This window comes from Rhagoletis pomonella, unplaced genomic scaffold (genome assembly GCF_013731165.1).
Source record: "Rhagoletis pomonella isolate Grant_MI unplaced genomic scaffold, Rhpom_1.0 Rhpom_scaffold_00001, whole genome shotgun sequence".
NCBI classification, from domain to species: domain Eukaryota; kingdom Metazoa; phylum Arthropoda; class Insecta; order Diptera; family Tephritidae; genus Rhagoletis; species Rhagoletis pomonella.
The window spans coordinates 76,197,906-76,205,484 of record NW_023458555.1 but is presented as its reverse complement, the minus strand read 5'-3'; the positions used below and the strand labels follow the sequence as shown (position 1 = coordinate 76,205,484).

Here is a 7,579-nt window from a genome sequence, read left to right as displayed (position 1 = left end):
CGTTTTTGGAAAAGAGGCGTAGCACCTCCCATACTGACTGAAATTTTCATATTGCATATCTCTTCAAATGTTTGGGGTAAAGTACTCAAGCTTGGTATGGAAATACATATGTATGTATGTATGTGAAACTAATACCATACTCATGGAGAAAAATGAGAGATATTGGAAAAGGTGGTGTGGCAACTCCCATGCAAATTGATTTTTCTATGCTGCACATCTCTGGAGGTGTTTATTGCAGAGGACTGGAACTTGGCACCGAGATGTGTATACAAAATTAATTCCATACTCATGGAGAAAAATTCGCGTTATTCGAAAAGGGGACATGATACCTGCCGTACAAATTTACTGCTTTATACTGCATATCTCTAGAGGTGTTCATGGTAGAGTACTGGAATTTGGTACTGGGGTATGTAAAATCAATTCTAAATTCATGGAAGAAGATTAGGGTTATAAGAAAAAGGGGCCAGGCACTTCCTGTACAAATTGCCTTTTTTGCCACATATCCCTGGAAATATTTGTGGAAGAATACTGGAACTTGGTATGGAGTTGTGTATACAAAATGCATCAATTGCTCATGGAAAAAATGTGAGTTATTAAAAGAGGAGGCATGTCGCCTCCCATACATACTAAAAACTTCTTAATACATATCTCTGGAAGGATAGAAAATCTCTGGAAGTATTTTAAATTTGTTATGGAGATTTATTTTATAAGTGCCGTACTGACAGAAAAAATTTCATTTAAAAAGGGAGAGCCGGGTTCGGGCTTATAATCTAAAGCTCTCTTGGGGCATTTGCTACAGTAATGGGAAGTGGTATTTTATCAAGGCCAGGTTACTAAATTTGAGTTGGAAATATTAGAACCCGCCGTGGCACCTCCAAGAAGGTTACACGTTCACGCGTCGAATACCTAGAACCATTTTAAGGTAAACTTAGAGGGATTGATATCTTTCGTATGCCTATCGCGCAGACGAGATTTTATAATTTCATAGTTTTAAACGGCCTAAATACCTTAACTCGCTTAAAAAATAACGAGCTATAACGAAATGGCCACAGAAATAAAATATACCATCATCCAATTATTTTTCATATTTGTATAAAAACGTGGGGGGAAACCCGCGGGTATAAGCTAGTAGGCTATAAATAAATGAGTTCGTAAATAAAACGGGCGTGACATATCCCATAGGCGTGAAATTTTTTATGAGCTATAACTTCGGAACCATAAGCCCCACGAACTTGAAATTCGGTATGCAGGCATGGCTATGGTAGATGCTTATAGTAGGCTATAAGTAAATGAATTTGTAAAAGGGGGCATGGCACATCCCATAGGCGTGGAATTTTTTATCAGCTATAACTTCGGAACCATAAGCCCCACGAACTTGAAATTCGGTATGCAGGCATGGCTATGGTAGGTTCGTATAGTAGGCTATAAATAAATGAGTTCAGTCCCGGTAAGTAACATAAAATAATGTCAGGAGCATGTAATAATGTACCTTTGCACTATTTAGCATGTCATTGGTCGGTAACAAGAGCAAATTCAATTTAAATCTATTAAATACATTCTAGCGTGTCTCAGTCCTTTACCCACAAAAGCGGCTATAACTTTTTTTTCTATTCAAAACAGTAAGTGTGGCACCTTTCTGAAATCTCCATTAAATGAGCAATTTTTTTATGTAACGTAAAGTTATAGCTCAGTACATTTTTTTTTCACCCGAGATAGTCAAAGTTGGGGAAGAAAATATCAAAAAGTTAAAAATCCAGGAATAGTCCTATGATGGTTCCTTAATATATTTTAACTACATTGCATTCGAGTATGGAGAGGCAGCTATCTGGAAGTATTTTACATTAAAAATTTACTAAGTATTGCCCGGTTTGTAGTTGCAGTTAAAGAAAACACATGAAAAGGCACGATTTTTTTAAATTCGAAAAAATGTAAATATTTCAAAAACGGTGACACTTTTACCTGAAAATTTTGTATTTATCAGGGAGGTCAACCACCCCCGAAAAAATTTTTTAATGAAAACACAAGTTTTTTTGGTGTTTATTTCCGATATATTTCGATTACGCTTCGGTAACCGTCCTCAGGGCAACTATTGACAAACATGTAAAACATAAAATATACGTAAATACAAATTCCAAAAACAATATGTACATACATTAATTTACACGTCCGCACTGTTTGACGTGGAGTTTGGTACTGTCGATTTGTTTGTAAGCAAGTGTCTGTACAAGTGAGCGCAGTTTTCAGTGTCCGCTTTGTAGTTTAGTCTTATGTTTGTGTTTATTATATGTAACATTTCTAAAGTAAAGCGCTTATTGTAGTGTTGTTCTTGTTGTAGAATTGCAGCGTCGTTGAAATTCGGTGAGTGGCCGCTAGCTGCACAGTGGGCCGTGAGTGCTGTTTTTTTGATATTTGTAAGCTGACATTGTTTTAAGTCCGATTTGTGTTGTGCTAATCTAGTTTTTAATTTTGATTTTGTGGTTCCCACATGTAGGCTGTTACATGACTCGTTGTTTTTACCTTTACAAGGGATTTTATAAATAACATTACTCTTTTCTAATTTGGGTATTTTTGACTTTGTTTTATTAAATATGTTTTTTAGTGTATTTGTAGGTTTGTGGACTATTTTTACTTTATCTTTGTTGTAGCAGTCCGATTTAGCCAGGCGTTCTGACAGATGAGGGACATAAGTTACTGATTTAAATATTGTAGGATTTTCTGATCTATGTTTACTGAATTGCGATTTAGATCTTTTTAATAATGTGCTTACGATATTATCCGGGAAATCATTGCTTTTTAATAATGATCGAATCTCTTTCTCCATATCTTTGTGGTAAGTTTCGTCCGATATCTCCAACATTCGTCGTATACAGCCCATTGCTGTATTGATTATAATCGATTTAAGGTATTTAGAATTAAAATTGATTCGTCCTGATGATGTTGGTTTCTTATACCACCTTAACTTTAATTGGTTTCCTTGTCTGATTATTATGGAGTCTAGATAAGCTAATTTTCCGTTGTCCTCTAATTCTATTGTGAATTTTATATTCCTGTGAAAAGAATTCAGTGCGTCAAGTGTGTTTTGTACCTCATTTTCATCTATTCTTCTTCTTCTTAATTGGCGCTGTAACCGCCTAAGCGATTTTGGCCGAGTCCAAAACAGCACGCCAGTCATTTCTCTTCTGTGCTAACTGACGCCAATTGAAAATGCCAAGTGAAGCCAAGTCCTTCTCCACCTGGTCTTTCCAACGCAGAGGAGGCCTTCCTCTTCCTCTGTTACCAGCATCGCGGCCCGCGTTGAATATTTTCAGAGCAGGAGCGTTTCTGTCCATCCGAACGACATGGCCAAGCCAGCGGAGCCGCTGAATTTTAATTCGCTGCACTATGTCTATATCGTTGTAAAGCTCATACAGCTCATCGTTAAATCGTCTGCGATATTCGCCATCACCAACGCGTAAAGGTCCGTAAATCTTTCGCAGAATCTTTCTCTCGAAAACTCGAAGAGCCGCCTCATCAGATGCTTTCATTGTCCATGCCTCCGCGCCATACACCAGCACAGGCATGATGAGAGACTTATAGAGTGTGATCTTTGTACGACGAGAGAGGACTTTACTTCTCAATTGCCTACTCAGCCCAAAGTAGCACTTGTTGGCAAGAGTGATTCTCCGTTGGATTTCAAGGCTGACATTATTATTGGTGTTAATGCTGGTTCCCAAATAAACGAAGTCGTCTACTTTTTCAAACTTGTAACTGTCAACAGTGACGTGGGTGCCAAGACGCGTATGCTCTGACTCTTTGTGTGATGACAGGAGATACTTCGTTTTGTCCTCGTTCACCACCAGACCCATTCGCTTTGCTTCTCTATCCAATCCCGAGAAGGCAGAACAGACGTAGCCCTTGTTTTTACCGATAATATCGATGTCGTCGGCATACGCCAGCAATTGTACGCTCTTATAAAGTATTGTGCCTGAGCGGTTCAGTTCTGCGGCTCTTATTATCTTCTCCAACATAAGATTAAAGAAATCACACGAAAGGGAGTCCCCTTGTCTGAAACCTCGTTTGGTATCAAACGGCTCGGAGAGGTCCTTCCCTATTCTGACGGAGCTGGTGGTATTGCTCAACGTCATTTTACACAGCCGTATTAGTTTCGCGGGGATACCAAATTCAGACATCGCGGCATAAAGGCAACTTCTCTTCGTGCTGTCGAAAGCGGCTTTGAAATCGACAAATAGATGGTGTGTGTCGATCCTATTCTCGCGGGTCTTTTCCAAGATTTGGCGTATTGTGAATACCAGATCTATGGTGGATTTTCCAGGCCTAAAGCCACACTGATAAGGTCCAATCAGCTCGTTGACGGTGGGCTTCAGTCTTTCGCACAATACGCTCGATAAGACCTTGTAACCTATGCTTAGAAGGCTAATTCCGCGGTAGTTGGCGCGTACGGCCGGGTCGCCTTTCTTGTGGATTGGGCAGAGCACACTTAAATTCCAGTCGTCGGGCATGCGTTCATCTGACCATATTCTGCATACGAGCTGATGCATGCACCTCATCAGCTCCTCGCCGCCGTACTTGAATAGCTCGGCTGGCAGGCCGTCAGCTCCAGCAGCTTTGTTGTTTTTCAGCCGCGTAATCGCTATACGTACCTCGTCATAGTCAGGCGGTGGGACAGCTACTCCATCATCATCGACTGGGGACTCGGGTTCGTCTTCCTCACTACTTTCAGCGCTGCTACCATTCAGTAGGTTATAAAAGTGTTCCCTCCACAATTTAAGTATATTCTGGACATCGGTCACTAGGTCGCCATTGTTGTTCTTACAGGAGTTCGCCCCGGTCTTTAAACCTTCCGTAAGTCGCCTAACCCTCTGGTAGAATTTTCGGGCGTTCTTCCTGTCGGCCAGCATCTCAAGCTCTTCGCACTCACGTATTTCGGCCTCTCTCTTCTTATTGCGGCAAATACGTCTCGCTTCCTTCTTCAGTTCCCTATAACGGTCCCACATGGCTCGCGTTGCGCCCGATCGCAGCGTGGCCCTGTAGGCGGCATCTTTTTTCTCTGTGGCTTCTTGACATTCCTCATCGTACCAGTTGTTCTTTCGGGCTCGCTGAAATCCAACTACTTCTTCGGCGGCGGTACTTAATGATCGGGAAATGTGGTTCCACTGCTCGCGTACGTTGGATTGCTGAAGAGTGCTCTCAGAGAGCAGGTGTGTGAGTCGAGTGGCGAATAAATTGGCCGTCTGTTGTGATTGCAGCTTTTCGACGTTAAGCTTTCCTTGCATTGTTGGGCGCACATTTTTTGCTGCACAGAGACGGGTGCGTATCTTGGCTACAACAAGATAGTGGTCCGAGTCGATGTTTGGCCCTCGGAGTGTACGTACGTCCAAAACGCTTGAAGCATGCCTTCCGTCTATCACAACATGATCGATTTGGTTTCTCGTTTTTCGATCTGGAGACAGCCATGTAGCTTGGTGGATGTTCTTATGCTGGAACCTAGTACTACATATTACCATATTTCGGGCCCCGGCGAAGTCGATCAGCCTCAGTCCGTTATCGGACGTTTCGTCGTGGAGGCTGAATTTTCCGACAGTGGCGCCAAAGATCCCTTCCTTGCCCACCTTGGCATTAAAATCGCCAAGCACGATTTTGACATCGTGTCGGGGGCAGCGCTCATATGTACGTTCCAAGCGCTCATAGAAGAGATCCTTGGACGCCTCATCCTTCTCTTCCGTCGGGGCATGGGCGCAGATGAGCGAGATGTTGAAGAATCTAGCTTTGATGCGGATTGTGGCTAGACGTTCGTCCACCGGGGTGAACGCCAGTACTCGGCGACGGAGTCTCTCTCCTACCACGAATCCAACACCGAATTTGCGCTCCTATACGTGGCAACTGTAGTAGACGTCGCAAGGCTTCACGCTTACTTTACCTTGCCCCGTCCATCGCATTTCTTGGATGGCGGTGATGTCAGCCTTTGTCTTCCCGAGGACATCAACCAGCCGGGCAGAGGCACCTTCCCCATTAAGGGTCCGGATATTCCAGGTGCATACCCTTAAATCATAGTCCTTTATACGTTTGCCGTGGTCGTCATCAGAAAAAGGGGGTCTCATCCGAGGCTGTTTTTTTTATTTTCATTGGGCGGGGTTTTAACGTGGCGGGACCCAAACCCAGCGCACGCGAAGTTTTACGCCTTCTCACTTTAGCTCGCTCCCAAACGGGTGTTTGGTTGCTACCCAGACGATACGTGGATATAAATATCCGGACGTTGTGAGCTGCGATTTGAACCGTACGCACAAGAATCGCTTCTGGCCACTCCCAGGTGAATGGCAGTCAAAAGTTTTCCACTTCTGCGCACGGAACCATCCTCCATTTTCATCTATTATGGCAAATAAATCATCCACATAATTCTTTAGTAATCTTGGTGGTCGTCCTAATTTTTTAATCGTGTTATCCAACAACTTTTCCATTATAATATCTGCAATGAGGTGAGGCAGGTGATCCCATTGGCATTCCTCTTAACTGGGTATATGTATATCGTGTCGTTAAATTTAAAGTATCTATTTTATTGAATACAAAATGTTACTATTTCCATAAAAAATTGTTTTGGTATCGCAGTGTGTTCTTTTATTATTGTCCATTTTTCTTGTATTACGTCCAGTGCTAGTTACGTCGGTATGCTCGGAAAGAGTGAGACCACATCGAAAGAAACAAGTTTTTCATCGTCACAAATGTAAGTGTTGTTTGTCCTGTGCTTGAAATCCAGCGAATTCTTGATGTTATATACTGAGTTTACCGTTATGTTTTTTTAAATATTTACAATATATTTACACAGACCATATGATGGCGATCCAATGGATGAGCAAATGGGTCTAAGCGGTGTTCCTTCTTTGTGTATCTTAGGGAGCCCATAAATTCTTGGAGGTAACGCGGAATAAGCTCACTTCAACCATTGAAATTGAAATTTGGTACGCAGACGTATCTACGGTGGCTGGTTATAGCAGAGTATATATAAATAAGTTTGTAAAACGGGGCGTGGCAGCTTCCATGGGCGTGGAAATTTGTATCAGCTATAACTTCAGAACCATTAGTCACATGAACTTGAAATTTGGTGTACATATATATCTATGGTAGTTGCTTACAGTAGGCTATATATAAATGAGTTTATAAATGGGGGCGTGGCACATCCCATAGACGTGCATTATTTTACCAGCTTTAATTTCCGAACCAAAAGTCCTAAGAACTTGAAATTTGGTATACAAGTATACCTATGGTAGGCGCTTATAATAAGGCATATACTATAAGTGAGTTTGCGAAAAAAAGTGCAATTCACTTGATCATATGGTTGTTGGTTTTGTTAATACACAGTGCGTAGGCAGCTGGCTGAGTCGTTGTTGCTTTTCCACAATAAATTTTCATTAAAAAAGGGCCCCGAGCTCAATAAAAATTGTTGAATATAATTGTTATAAGGCCATAAAATAACAAAAAACAAATAACTTAAGGACGAGCACACCTAAAAAGTTAAACATTCTTATTATAGAATTATTAACAAAAACCAACAACACATGATCAAGTGAATTGCAGCGGAATAGCT

At 41.6% G+C, this 7,579-nt stretch overlaps 1 pseudogene; it reads right to left on the bottom strand.

The window, feature by feature from the left end:
• Positions 1-2,018: 2,018 nt before the first annotated feature.
• The window catches only part of LOC118733326, a 6,393-nt pseudogene continuing 832 nt past the window's right edge, over positions 2,019-7,579 (bottom strand).